This window comes from Phaseolus vulgaris, chromosome 4, assembly GCF_051622355.1.
Source record: "Phaseolus vulgaris cultivar YP4 chromosome 4, ASM5162235v1, whole genome shotgun sequence".
Classification (NCBI taxonomy): domain Eukaryota; kingdom Viridiplantae; phylum Streptophyta; class Magnoliopsida; order Fabales; family Fabaceae; genus Phaseolus; species Phaseolus vulgaris.
The window spans coordinates 22,101,307-22,116,878 of record NC_143501.1 but is presented as its reverse complement, the minus strand read 5'-3'; the positions used below and the strand labels follow the sequence as shown (position 1 = coordinate 22,116,878).

The window sequence follows — 15,572 nt, the reverse complement described above, 5'->3', positions numbered from 1 at the left end:
GAATCCGTAGCATACTTCCAGATCCCTATTTCCAGTAACCACGGTGTCCTTTTTCAAATAAAAGATTAAGGTCAGTTTTGGGATTTAGAAAATTGTGGGGGTGCAGAAAGAAGAAGCCTTAGGAAAAAAGGCGCAAGAATGCACTTGGATCCGCACTTCCTGCGTTGCAAGCAGCACAAGCAGTTTATATATATTAATAATACCTTGAACTCATGCTTTATTAATACCTTGAACTCATGTTATATTAATACCTAATATAAAATAATTAAAATTTATGATAAATAAACAAGTTAAATAAAATAAATTATATTAGAATTACATTTTACGATAGTTAAACTTTGTGTATTTATATAAATTACATTTTAGATTTTAATGAATAATTTACATAAAGTCATTTTTAACAATATCCAACCTGAACATATGTATGGTCCAGGACGAATCATGACAAGGAGACCAAGTTTGTGACAGGTTGAGGAATGCTTCAATATTTAAGAAACCCTCGAAAACAAACTTTCCAGGAGCTGGCTCATGCAGATTTCAAGGAACATGTGTCTGAATTGTGTTCAAGCCCAGTGCCTTGGCTTTTAACACTCTATCTTCCCAGTACTGCTGCCAATTAGAAAGAAAACAACATCACCATATGAAAGCATTCAACTTGAACAAAACAAAATGCTTAAGAAGTTCACACCAGTGTCATTGATGGGAATCACATCAAGAGGGGACTCTTTACGACCGTGCCAGCATCTCAAGAAGTTCCTTCCAATCCTTCCAAACTCGTTTATGGCAACCTTCAGTTTTGCTTCTACTACAACCTTCTTGTATCCTCCACTGTTTCCAACCTTCAAAAGTACACATACATGCAACATTGTTAAACACATCACACATCTTTTCTTTTCTAATTAACTCTTTGATATCATCATGCATAATTAACAATTAACTGGTTCACCCTTGGGTTTCCTTTCCTTGTTTCTTTCTATATTCAAATGTTGAAAGGCATAGTTCAAACTCTTATAATTCAAACCAAGAACTCGTACACAATGATGATCACAAATTGAGTGTGTTCTTTTGGTTCAGACACATTGATGTGGTATAACAACTGCTAGAAAAGTTAAATTATTAACTGAAGGACTTCTGCATGTACCATCTGAAAAATTTGGTCTTTGTTACATAGTTCTAGAAGAATATCTATATGATAATTTCCTGGAGGGTCAAGCAATAGAAGAACAACCTTACTGCCATGACATGTTTTTTTTTTTTGTATTTATATCTATGCCTTGGCTATAGTCAACTAATTTTGGAAAAAACTACATTCCATAGGTGAACAATATCATATGATGTTATTTCAATGAGGCACTCCAGATCAATTCTTTAGGCATTTTGAAGTAGGTTGATTTTGGCTCAATCCATTCAGCCAACAATCTAAATGAATTTAGGTATATATTAAATTAAATTAATTTTATTTGTGTACTTAATTTGAATAAAAAATTGATCCAATACATGATCGAATGAAACTAGACTTTTTGATCATTAAAGTATGAGTTGAATATAAAAGTAATTTTTCAGTTTAAAATAATAAAATAACTTTTAAATCTAAAGTTTTTATTTTCAAGTAATTAAATTTTTTAACTAAACTATGAAACAAAGATATGTAAAAACTATCTTATATACTACATCATGTATCAGAAGGAACAAATGGTCACATGACAAATTACATGAAAGAACATCCAAGAATAAACAATGATAATAAAAAAAATCACAATGATATAAAGTATATTAATATTAATGATATAAGATAATAGTCTATATTTACTTTCTCCTATCTTGCTTCTCTCTCATTTTCAAATAAATGAAAAGCAGAGATGTGTGAAACTTACTTTTCATAGTCTTTTGCCTCATTGTTGGTAATGTGCATATTTGGTCTGAAGAGATGTTTAATGTAGAAACTAGGATTTGTATAGCCTTGTGCAGGGTTGCAGGGCCCACTAACTTAGAGTAGGATGTGGTGAACTTAGCAGATTGAAGTGGTCTACAGTGAAGAGAATCCAAAAGTCAAACAAAACGCAAAAGATGGCTCTCACGTAATAGAATATTTGAGTACACAAGTGCTACTACAATGTATGCAGGGAGTACCCTTAGTACTTCATCATATGTTTATACAAATTTGGCTGATAAAAGAAAAAAAGAACTTTTCAGAGTCTTTGTAACAATGGTAGAAATTCTTACCTGCACTAGAATTCTTCAACTAGAATAAGTTGTAAATCAATTATTATACTTTCATATTATACTTCCTACATACAAGTCTGATAAATTATGATATTACTTTAAAGGTCAAGAGAGATAGATTAATCATATTATACTCTTACTAAATTATACTTGGAGATTCTAGGAAGACTAACTGATATTTCAGTAGCAGTTGCATTAAAAAAAAACTATACCAAAAAGAGGAGAAAAAATATTGATATCTTGAGAGTTCTCCTTTTTGATCATCGACGACAGAAAATTGAAATGATGGCAATAGATGGACATGCATGATGCCAACACTTGATAATTTCTTTAGATGAACTACACCTGCAGAATCCTTCAACCGTATGCTCGTAGTTACTTCAAATTCCATCACAGCAGTTACTAATGCATCTATTATTTCAGTCAAAGTCAATCATATTTTCAATATAGCATTCAGTTTCATTAATTCTTCAATTGGAATTCTTTAGTTACATAATCTATATTGAATCACCATCATTTTGAGAATGGTATTTACATGGAATTTGAGAAATAGTATAATTTACATAATCTATATTGAATCACCATCAAACACAATTATCATGAAAGAAAATACATTTCACCTCTACTCTCCTGTGAATCTAGGTTTAGAATACAACCTTCCTCTGCATCATCAGCTATATCATAATGGATCAATTTCTAATTGTTTTGTTGAAAAAATTGATAATAATAAAGCATTCCAGCCAAATTTCTCTATATATTTAACTAAATTTAGCCACAATTTAACTAAATGTGGTGGGAAATTCAAATGGAAAAATGTTTGAAAATAGGCGCCTATTTGAGCTCACAAGGGAGGCGTGACATGGTATGCATAATGTGACTCAAATTAGGTCTAAAGGATCGACCAAGGTTTTATTAGGAGTTTCTAAAAACCCTAATTCAACCTAGGTTGTTTTTAGATGCCTAAATTCAACCCTAATTACATTTAAGAAAAATTACAAGTAAAATTCCTATTCTACTTTTGACAAAAATAAATTTTACTCTACACTAGGTTTATGGCATTTTTTAACATGTATATGAAAGTTTCTCTGTCATCAGTAGCAACGTCTCAATCTTCTTAAATCTTCCTTGCCATTGACCTAGTTGTTGGGCCTGAACTTGGTCCTGAGATTGGCCTTCTTCCATCAGAAGGCAAAATTAAATAATTACAAAGAAGAAAATAAAGAAAACCCTAATGCTCCGTTTTTCTAATGCTATTGTAAAGCTTCACACTTTCTCCTTGAAGCTTGCAATCTTTGTGTATTCAGCTCACTCGCAAAGGTGGACACTTTCTTCATACTGTCTAGAAACGCTTCTAGCAGACCGTCTAGTTAGACGATCTCACAAGTGACAACTAGACCGTTTAGTCAGACCAACTGAATGTTTGATGACTTTTGTGATCCCCTTGACTTTTTTTGTAACCCATACTTGTCATAACCTTGGTGAATCTACTAAACCATGCTCTTAGGGATTGTTTTAACACATACAAAGCCTTTCTTTCGGTAGCAACATGTCCTTCATACTTAGGGGCAACTGCATGTATATTTATTCATCAAGATCTCCATGTAAAAATGCATTCTTCACATCGAATTACTGTAGATCCTAATTATGATTTGCTACTAATGACAGTATTACTCTGACCATGTTCATCTTAACAAATGGAGCAAATGTCTAATCCACTCCATAGGTTTGAGTGAATCCTTTGCCCAGTAACCTTGTCTTATAACATTCAATTGTCCCATCAGTCTGACATTTCTTTGTATATACCCACTTACACCCCACTGGTTTTTTTTCCATTTCCACATCCATGGCTTGTTTCCATTTCCTGTCAGATAATGCTTCAAATACAAAGGAAGGTGTGGTTATAGAGTTTAGGTTTGTGAGAAAAGTTGTGTGCATAGGAGAATTTTTCAAAGAACGGGAAATTTGATAAAGGGTAAAGTGGCTATAGTTTTGTTGGGTGCATGTTCTGGTTCCCTTTCTAAAGGGAAGTGGGAAGATCTAGGTTTTGGTCCACATATGCTTCTGAATTTTCATATACAAACTCATTAGAATTATCAGAATTTATAGGATTAGAAATAGTTACCTCATGTAATGGTGGTCGATTAAATTTTTGGAATGACCTTTTCTCTCCTTGAATAAACCATTTTTTCCCAAATTTTCCACCCTCACTAGATACAGGTCTAGGTGTAGATTTAGGTGTAGGTTCAGGTGCAAATTCAAGTGTAGGTTCATGAGGTTCAGGTACAATTTTTGTAGGTCTAAGAGGTTTAGGTGCAGGTTCAAATGTCATATTTAAAAGCTTGAGAGGCTCATCTTCCTCTTTTATATTCTCCCCCTAAAGATGAAGTTGCTGAAGTAGCTTGAAAGTGACATCCCTTGGTACAAAATTTGTTGGATAGTACATGATAGCATTTTTTACCCTTTTGTGTGGTTGAGTAACCTAAAATAACACATTTAACAGCCTAGGAGTCAATTTTCCCCTTCAATTACTATGAACAAGCACAAACGATACATACCCAAATATTTTAGATTGGAGTTTATTTGTAGGGTCTATGTATGGATAGAATGAGGATAGAACTTCCATGTGACTCTTTGATCCTAAGATTCTAGAGGACAATCTATTGATAAGATAAGTGGAAGTAAGAAGGGTTTCGCCCCAAAATTTCTTAGGAACATGATATTGAAAAAGTAGAGCTCTAGTTTGTTCTAATAAGTGTCCACCCTTTCAGCAATCTCATTTTGTTAAGGTGTGTTAACACATGAATACTTCTAAATTATCCCCTTTTTTTGGTAAATAGAGTTGAACTTGAGATTAAAGTAGTCTTTGACTTTATCGGGCCTAATTCTCTTGACTCCAAATTGATTCTTAATAATAGTGACAAACTAAATAAAAGTAGAATTAACATGAAATTTGTGTTTCACTAGGAAAACCCAAGTCACCCGGGTACAATCATTTATAAAGGTTATAAACCATTAGCACTTGAGATATTAGGGAAATTATCGGGACACCATACATCAATATGAACATGATAAGACTCCTCTTATTGCTAATGGGAAAATTGACGGACTTATGTTTAGTGTTGGAGATCTTACATCAACCAGAGATTAGGACATTTCATAGTTTATAAGTGGGTGCAAACCTCACCTTATAAGTCAGTTTTATAAGGTTGAGTTAAGCTTAAAGTTCACTTTTTAATACGGTATCTGAGTCATTTAGAGTCTCCTAGCGAGTGTGTATTGGGCTTATCAGACCACTTGCTATCGGATCGTTATCGGATCACCCATAATATATAGTCCAATGCACGAGTTGGTAACCTTGGCGTAAGGGGTGTGTTGGAGATCCCACATCAATTAGAGATCAGAACATTTCATAGTTTATAAGTGGGTGCAAACCTCACCTTATAAGCCGGTTCTATAAGGTTGAATTAGGATTAAAGTCCACTTCTTAATATTTAGCAAACTCACACAACTCACGGTGGAGACTTCCAACATTTAAATTCTTAATCAAGGAGGGAAAAATAAATTTTACAACTTGAAATGAAGGATCTCCCAACCAAAAATGGTATAGTTGACTTTTCTCTTCACTAGTCATGGTGGATTCAGACATGAGGGAGTGGCTATTGATAGGCTACTTAGGGTCCTCCATGTAGTGTCATTCCATTATTTAGCGCATGTCCAATTGTTCTCCACCGATTCTTGTCTTGTAAATTACAAGAATTACTATGAAAAACATTACATGAAAGATTTTTTGTGAGTTTTTGTACACAAATCAGATTAGTAGATAATTTAGGGACATGAATGACACTTTTTAAGGTTATTGATAGGCTTATTTGAACCACTCCTTGTCCGACTATTGTTAGGAGACTTCCATCTGCTGTGGAAATTTTCTTATAGCTAGGACAAGGAGAATATGTGGAGAAGTATTTGGGTAGTGGGGTCATATGGTTAGTGGCTCCGAAATCTAGTATCCAATAGTGAGAAAAAGGTGTATCTGAAGCATTAAGACCAAAAGAAAATAGAAACTTACCAAAATAAGTTAGAGAGCACGTACCTATGGGCTGAACATTCTGCAATTCTCCAGCAGTTTGGGAAGTTTCCATTCCAGAATTAATGATCTCAGCCATATAGGTAGCTTATGCAGCAACAAAGGTTGCCACAGTGAGCGCAGCAATGAAGGCTGCAATATGTTAAGGGGGCGCAACAATTGAAGCTGCGTTTTAGGGTTGATAGACATCGTTAGATACACTCGAAGATAGATCATGAGCTCCGATACCATCTCAAACTTATAAAGAATAATATATTTCTTCTGTTTTTCAATAATGAGGTCATTGGACCTATGAACACATGAGCCTGCTGCTTATTTTAGGAAAATACAGAGAGCTAATTCTAAGGAAACAAATCCATGTAATTATGGGATTGTTTTTAAATACATAATCCTAATTTTAATAGCAAGATACACCTGTAATGAAGAATAAAATTATAGAAAGGATAAAATAAAAAACTTCCTAAAATACTTAATGAGCAGCACGGTTTTGGCACATTACAACATAAAATTCATGAGAAAAAAAAAATCAAAACAGATACGCAACAAATTCACAACTACTGTCACAAAATTTATCAATCTGGAAGAATGAATAGGTCAATAACATCAATGACCTTTGCCATTACGCCATTACTCAATCCAGAAATGGCAAAGTTCAAAAAGACAAAAATGCAGAAGTTAAAGAAAAAAAGTTCAGCCCTACTAAAATAATAACCAGCATTACATACCGGCCCAAGCTCTACCAATATTTTCCTTAGTTCTTCAGCTCTAACCAAAACAAAAGAACAAATAATCTAAAAAATCTCAAGAATCTTCACTTAGGCCTTATTTGAATAAACTTCTTTATAAACACTTACAAGAAAATAAGAAGATACAATGAAATGAACTTTTACCATAAACTAAAATCAACTTATGCACTCAACATTTATAAAAGCTCTACTATAACTTATTACGAGAGAAGTTCCATTCATTTTAAGTTTTTTTTCTACTCTATAACTGCCTATGAAAAGTTTATCCATAGTCTTATTCTATAGGTTTCAAAAAATACTCTGCATCCTAACAACGATCATTTCCTTCATAAGTTTTAAAAATGCTCAATTCCAGCAATACAAACCATTTCCTACAAAGTCTTACTTTATAACTATAACAACACACCATTTCCTACAAAATGTTCAAAATTCATTACTCCAATAACACGAAACCAGCTCCTCCGAACGTGAATTCACAAGCAAAATGAAAAGAGCGTTACGAAACCTGAAGCATTGACTCGGAGCGGTCCAAGAGAGAGTCGATGTAGCAAAGACCAAACCTATTCCCGAACGCGAGCCCCATCTGGACCAACTGGCGAGCCACATGCAGAGGCTTCGGCCAATAAATGGCCGCGATTTACGGAATCCAGTACTCCGCCAGCAAATCCGCCTCTGTCGCGCTCGGCTCGAACAGGTACCCCGACTTCATGGTTAACTCCTCGCCGCCGGAGGCCACGGCAGCGCACTGGAGGCGCGACGGGGAGCGAATTGCCTCCGACGAGGACGAAATCAGAGCGAACGATTCGAAACGAGAGGGGGAAAGGGAGAAAGAGAAAGCACGGGATGGAGTAGCATGTTTTCTCTCGTTTTGATTGTTTGTTTGTATTCACAGTTTCAGACTTCGAGCACTTCGTTGTTGTTGTTGGAGTGTAGAGTGGAAGAAATTTTTACATGAAGATTTCGTTTAGATGTTTGGCAGTCTCAATGAATGTGTTGGTGTTGTAATGTGGTATTTTGGGAATACGGTGACCTCAAAATATATATATATATATATTTTTATTTTTTTTTTATTTTTTTTTTTATTTTTTTTTTTATTATTATTATTATTATTTATTTCCACTTAACCTCGACTCTTTATACAACTCATTCTTTTTTACGTACTAAAATTAACCTTTATTTTATTGAAATATTTTATTTTAAAATTTAGATTGTAAAATTTCGAAAGAATTTTTAGTTTGAAAATATTTTTCAAATTTTATAACTTAAAATGAGTTTCTTTTATAAAAAATACATTCTCAATTATAGAATTTAGAATTCATAATGTATTTTTAAGTTATAAAACTTGAAAGATATTTATAGATTCATAATATATTTTAGATTTTATAATTTGAAATGTATTTTCTTAAAAAATATTTTGGATTGTAAAATTTGAAAAATATGTTTTTGGATTCTAGAAGAGAAAATATATTTTTAGATGGTAAAGTTTAGAATGTATTTTTTCAATAACAAAATAGTCTTTTTATTTAACCTATATGTAGGAGTACTAGGAAAAGCAACGAAGATACAAGAATAAGCAATGTGTCTCTTTTGTGGTCCTTGTGTTTATCGTAGTTGTACCGACTCGTCCTCGGGCGTTGATCAAAATCAACATAGTGAGACCCATCAGGGGCGCTAATGAAGTAAGCAAGGGAGTTGACCGGCCTCAAGCGTTGACTGGCCTCAGGCGTTGACCGGGTTTGGTACCAGGAATGTGCCTGTGCCAAAAGGGTGTCCCCCCACGATACCCACGGGTAAGAGCGACCGTGGAGGAGGCGGCACGATAGGGGCGTGGAGGCCTCGGGCCTCGGTCCCCAAACAATAATAGAAGGTGAGGAAAGGTGGTTTTCAAGCCACACCTCCAGCACCAAAAAGGAGAAGCCCCACTCACAAGGGACCCGTGCATAGAGTGTAGAGACGCGGCAAGTACACACCACCGTTGGAAAGGCCCCGAGACAGACACGACCCATGAGAGGGTCACGTCCCAGGAGGCGATCCGCATGCATGGTACATGAGGAAGGCAAAGAGCACCTAGGGCGGATGACTCAAAGGATGGGCGCATGAGTTGGCACCCAAGTAGTCACCCCGCGCAAGATGCACTCCGGGAGAATAGTCTTACACACTAGGATTTCCCTAAGTTTGGGCTATAGTGTTGTGAGGCTGCACCCACAGATAGGCTTAAGTAAGAGGTAGACACGTGGCAGAAACACGAGCAAAGGTATATATAGTTTTGCTACAAACAGACTAAGTACGTTTTCACGCTTTACACAAAAAAGACCAGAGAAAGAGAGAATTCAGTTACGCACTTCTTTGAACACTGAGTTGTTGGTGTTGTGCGACGAGAAGTGTCACGGTGTTTTCTGCCATAACTGACTTGAGCGTCAGAGTGCAAACGGCCGCGAGGGCTCCCATTTGTCTCTCTGTTTCAGGTGTTCACAGAGGGTAGAAGGTGAAGCTGGAACGAGAACGAAGGAGTCCCAGAAGCGTAGTTCGTAGCTACGCACGAAGGTGATCCATGGAGGAGGCGCCTGTAGAGGCAATACCCATGGAGGAGGACCACACAGGTGTGTCTCGTGCAGAGAATGCTCGGGAGAGGCGACCCGAGCCGGTCGAGAATGTGGTGGAGAGGCAAATTGGTGGTAAGACGTTTAAGCTGAGCCAATCGTTGGATCGAGAGGAGCAGGACCAGGTGGCGGAAGTGATCTCACGTCACCTGGACACCTTCGCGTGGACCGCCTCGGATATGCCAGGCATCGACCCGGACTTTCTGTGCCATCATCTCACCATGGAGCCCAAGGTCCGACCCGTGCGCCAAAGAAGAAGAAAGTTCAATGAGGAGAGGCACCTGGTCGTGCAGGAGGAGACAAAAAAGCTGTTGAGCGCTGGCCACATCAGAGAGATCCAATACCCTGAGTGGCTGGCCAACGTGGTTTTAGTAAAAAAGGCGAATGGGAAGTGGAGGATGTGTGTGGACTTCACTGAAATAAACAAGGCGTGCCTAAAGGACTCGTACCCGTTGCCAAGCATCGACGCGTTGGTGGACAGCGCCTCGGGCTGCAAAATGTTTAGCTTCCTGGACGCGTTCTCTGGGTACAACCAGATTAAGATGCACCCTCGCGACGAGTGTAAAACGGCGTTCATGACCGAGACGTGTTGTTACTGCTACAAGGTGATGTTGTTTGGGTTGAAGAACGCAGGCGCCACCTATCAAAGGTTGATGGATAAGGTCCTTGCACCCATGTTGGGTAGGAACGTGCAGGCCTACGTGGACGATATGGTGGTGACCTCCCAGGAGAGGGGACGACACATAGCTGATTTGGAGGAGCTGTTTGCCACTATAGCCAAATACCGCCTGAAGTTAAACCCTGAAAAATGTGTGTTTGGGGTTGAGGTGGGTAAGTTCTTGGGTTTTCTGCTCACCGAGCGGGGAATAGAGGCGAACCCTAACAAGTGTGTGGCGATCCTTGCGATGAGGAGCCCTGCCTTGGTGAAAGAGGTGCAATAGTTGACAGGGCGGATGGCGACCCTGTCCAGATTCGTATCCGCTGGAGGAGACAAGGGTCACCCTTATTTCCAGTGCTTAAAGAGAAACAGCCGGTTCGTATGGACCGAGGAGTGCGAGGCAACATTCCTCAAGAACAATGGAATACATGTGCTGGAAAAATGGAATAGCCGAACCAAAACTTGCTCAAGAACACAAGACAACAAGAGTAATTGAAAGAGAAGAAAGGAAGGAGAAGAGAATGCTCATGAAGATGGAAGATAGGTTGGATGATCACGCCACTAGAAGTATGGATGCTCCTAGATGAGTGTGGAAGCCGCCACTTGAGGAAACCATGGTCCTTCAAGATAAGACTAGAGTAGAAGCTCAAAAGCTCTCCAAATGCTCACTCCAATTTTGAGTATAGTTTCTTTAGATAAATTCAAATCTGAATTTTACAAAGGAAGCACCTCTATTTATAGCCTAAGGTGCTGAAAAATAAGTGGGAAATTTCAAATAAACTCATTTGAAATTCCCACCAAAAACAAGTCACATGGGAGGTGTGACCTTTTTCTACTATGACACCTCCCAAAAACTACACCTACACCACTCTCCTAAGTCACATGGACAATGTGACTTTATTTTACATTTTCACACACCTTTATTTAATAACCACACCTCCTAAAACTATACAAGAGTATTTCAAAGCTTGGCCTTGCCCCTCATGGGATGGACTTGGGCTCTTTGGGCTTTGGCCTTCTTGGGCTTGGGCTTGGGCTTTGGGCTTGGGCCTCATCTTTATTTTATGTCTTCTTTTAATTTTGAGAAGACTAGAAGGAAGAACTTCAAATGTGAGGGTGGATGTCCTTTTCCTCCATTAATAAAAGCCTCCTTTATTTGATTCTCATCATCCCGTGCTGTGTAAACCCCAGAAAGGCGTGCCCCTCCAATTGTATTTCGCGGTAACCGAGTGGGCGATCAGTTCGGTGCTAGTTCAGAAGCAGGACCAGACGTAGAAGCCGATATACTTTGTAAGAAAGGTCCTGCAAGGGCCAGAAGCGAGGTATCAGACTTTGGAGAAGGCAGCTCTGGTCGTGGTGTTCTCGACCAGGAGGCTCTGTCATTACTTCCAAAGCTTCACGGTGGTGGTAATGACGGACCTTCCTATTCAGAAAGTGTTGCAAAAGCCAGACGTGGCAAGAAGGATGGTCCGTTGGGTGATGGAAGTTGTCTGAGTTTGACATCTGGTACGAGTCTAGGGGGTCATAAAGGGACAAGTCAACCCGGACTTCGTGGCGGAGCTCTCGCCAGGAAGCGCGCATCAGGAGAGGGAAATTGGCTCCCAGTGGGTGCTCTCGGTTGAAGGATCCTCGAATCAGCAGGGAAGTGGAGTTGGCGTAGTCCTGGAGGGGCCAAACGGGTTGTTGATCGAACAAGCCCTGAGGTTCGCCTTCAAGGCAAGTAATAACCAGGCAGAGTATGAGGCCGTGATAGCTGGAATGCTCTTGGCCAAAGAGATGGACGCGCGGAGTCTGTTGGCGAAGAGTGACTCGCAGTTGGTCATGGGGTTGGTAACCGTGGAGTACCAAGCCAAAGATCCACAGATGGCTGCGTACTTAAGTTATGTTCAAGTGCTGAAGGGGGCGTTCGTGGCATTTGAGTTGGTGCACGTCCCAAGGGAGCAAAATGCCAGTGCTGACCTTCTCGCCAAGTTGGCCAGCTCGGGCAAGGAGGAAGGCAGAGGACGGTCATACAAGAGATCCTCAAAATGCCATGAACGTTTGTGGCAGATAACAGGGTGAACGTTCTCCAGATCAGCGCGTCTAAAGGAAGGGTGAGGAGTCATCGGTCGTTGACTCAAGACACAGCGAGAACCCCCAGCGTAAGCGTTTACCCGATCTCGCCAGGAGGGAAGGACCCCATGCAGGTGTGCGTCCTGGAAGAAGGCGACACGTGGATGACGCCCTATAGGCGCTACCTCGCTGATGGGATACTCCTAGCAGAGCCCGAGGAGAGCAAGAAGATAAAAAGAAACTCTGCGAGGTACACCCTCGTGGATGGAGCATTGTTCAGACACGGGTTCACATACCCGATCTTGACATGCGTAATCGGAGACGAATGTATGAGAATAATGACTGAGCTCCACGAGGGGATCTGTGGGAGCCATGTTGGGGGAAGATCTTTATCATCGAAGGTCGTGCATGAAGGGTTCTACTGGCCGACGGTAAGAGAAGATTGTGTAAGGCACGCCCAGCGTTGTAACCACTGCCAACAGCATGCCGACTGGCATAAGGCACCGCCAGAAGAGTTGAGGTCCATCTACAGTCCGTGGCCTTTCCATACCTGGGGAATCGACATCCTGGGACCCTTCCCATTGGTGATAAGGCAGATAAAGTATTTGATAGTAGCCATCGAATACTTCACAAAGTGGATTGAAGCCGAGCCAGTGGCACAGATCACGGCTCACAGAGTTCAGTATTTCGTATGGAAGAATATAGTATGTCGTTTTGGCGTACCAAGGCGCCTCGTCTGCGAGGGACACAGTTCGACAGCCTGCAGCTGGGCAAGCTGTGTGCAGAGGTTGGCATAAAGCAGGTGTTCGCATCTGTCGTGCACCCGCAGACAAACGAACAGGTGGAGTCCGCTAACAAAGTCTTGCTAAGAGGGTTGAAGAGAAGGCTCGAGAAAGCCAAGGGGACTTGTGCGGAAGAGGTGCCCAGGATAGTGTGGGCTTACCACACCACGCCCCAATCTTCCACCATGGAGACGCCGTTTAGCTTGGTATACGGATTGGATGTGATGATCCCGGTGGAGATCCATGAGAGCTCGCCACGTTCCCAAAGTTTTGTGGCCAAAGAGTCCAACTAAGAGAGGAGGGTGAATCTGGATTTGTTGGACAAAACCAGAGAAGAGGCGAGGATAAAAGTTGAGGCGATAAAAAGAAGAGTGGAGCACCAGTACAGCTCCAAGGTGAAGCCCCGACAGTTCCAGGTGGCTGACTTGGTCATGCGGAAGGCTCATCCGTATGAGTTGGAGAACAAGCTATCCCCCAAGTGGACCTGTCCCTTCAGGGTAACTGAGGCTCGGGGGAACGGATCATACAAGCTTGAGACTCTGGAGGGAGACGCCATCCTGCGCACTTGGAACGCAGCAAACCTGAAGTTCTATTTTAGTTAAAAACTTTATGTTGTATACAGTTCAAAGTGACACTTTTTTTCCCTATGGTGGGTTTTTTAATGAGGTCACCCAATTAAAAACCAGTTTGAGCATACATAGTCTGAAGTTTTTCATTACGATGTAAGCAGACACTAAGTAGTGATAACGTGGTTTAGTAAAAAACGAACCCACGACCTTGATGTTTAGACACCTCGAGGGGAGCTGCGAGGGCGCCTCCCTCAAGCGTGGGCATCAAGGGCAGAAGAAAGTTCAAAATCAGTAGAGAGTCGGGCGTCTTGGTGCGGGTACACCGCAAATAGGAGTAGCGCTATCCCTCGGGACACCTTCTCCTTAGGCGTGAGCACCAAGCGCCTGGTCATCTTGGTGTTTAGACACCTCGTAGGAGAGAGCAGCGGGGGGCGCCTCCTCCGAGTGTGGGCACCAAGTGCACTGATTGCCTTGATGTTTAGACTCACTGAGGACGAAACAACACTACTTTGTAGCAAGCCTCTCCTCAGGCGTGGGCATCCAAGCGCAAGTTATAAGGACTGATCGATGGTGAACTGGTTGCTTTGGCATTTAGACACACCAAGGACAAAACAACATTGTTGTGCAGCAAGCCTCTCTTTGGGCGTGGGCACCAAGCACACATGTTGACCTGGTGTTTAGACACCTCAGGAGAGAGCGGCGAGGGGCGCCTCCTCGAGCGTGGGCACCAAGCATGAATAGTAGTTTTCGGCCAAGATAAGTCCTCTTTCGCCTTTGAGCGATGTTGAGGCCAGTAACGCTCTTGAGGCTAGGCGCCTCAAGACCATGGAGAACAAGTAAATACCAAGTGAAGAAGTTCCCACGATTCGGGAAGAGAGAAGGGGTCGAGGACGATCGAAGGTCTATGCACGTTTTGTTTTAATGGTAAATATTAGAAAGTGAAAACACGTGCTATCTATCATTCGAGAAAGAAGAATTACACAGAATAGCGCGCAAAGTTGATAACAGAGGCATTGTTATCAAAAACAATAAGTAAAGCACAAAAGCAGAAATAACAGTTGAGATAAAAAAATGCAGACTTGCTGCCAGAGTGTATAAACAAATATCAGAGTTACAACTTGCAGAAAGAAGAAGAAGCTAAATGTTCTGGGGGAGGACCCTTGGCACGATTCGTTCTTCAACGACGTGGTTGGCAGTGGCATAGTTCGAGGTGTCCATCTCAGGGTGTTCACAAACAACCTGAGACAAAGCATCCTCGAACCCTGCAGCATAGGCATCCGCGACGTCGTCAAGGAGCTCTTGTTCGACCTTCTTGGAGTGTTCAGTCTGGGCAACCATCTCCTTCTCTATATTTGCCAGCGCCTCAGCCTTTCCTGCAAGTTCCTCTTGGCTCTCCTTGAGGAGCTTGATCTGTTCAGTAAGTTCAACCTTGATTTTCTCAAAGGCTTCGTTCTTCACAACAAGATCAGCCTCAACTTGACCCAAGCGCATTTCCTGGGTAACAAAGCGTTCCTTGAGGTTGGTCATCTTAACTTGAGTAGCTGCGATAGCATCTTTCAGTTCAACTATCTCCGCATGAAGGGGCACCACTTTGTTCAGAAGTGTTGCGTACTTCTGACCCACTTCATGGAGCCTCTTGTTGGTGGCCTCCTTAGCTCTTCACACCACACCCAATGCCTCCTTTAGAGCAGCCTCTTGGATGAAGAAGCGGTGAGTTTGGTTAGCCAGTTGCCCCTTCACCACTACCAACTCATCAGCAAGAGCTTGGTACTCCTTGGCCTTTGCCTCAGATTTGATGCAGGAATGAGTTGGCGCGAGCAAAGAACCCCCCGAGGCTAAGGGTTATACCCTCCAACAG

General features: G+C 41.0%; 1 long non-coding RNA gene across 6 annotated transcripts; it reads right to left on the bottom strand.

Moving 5' to 3' along the window:
- Positions 1 to 290: 290 nt before the first annotated feature.
- Positions 291 to 8,080, bottom strand: LOC137837341 (uncharacterized). 6 transcript variants are annotated; one of them, XR_011085431.1, is made up of 6 exons: positions 7,559 to 8,080; positions 6,314 to 6,472; positions 2,436 to 2,578; positions 1,875 to 2,026; positions 689 to 839; positions 291 to 609 (listed from the first exon to the last, which is right to left on the bottom strand). It is a non-coding gene; the product is annotated as an uncharacterized LOC137837341 (long non-coding RNA). The 6 variants fall into 6 exon arrangements; XR_011085433.1 differs by having other exon boundaries at positions 291 to 606; positions 7,559 to 8,030; XR_011085430.1 differs by lacking the exon at positions 2,436 to 2,578.
- Positions 8,081 to 15,572: the final 7,492 nt, after the last annotated feature.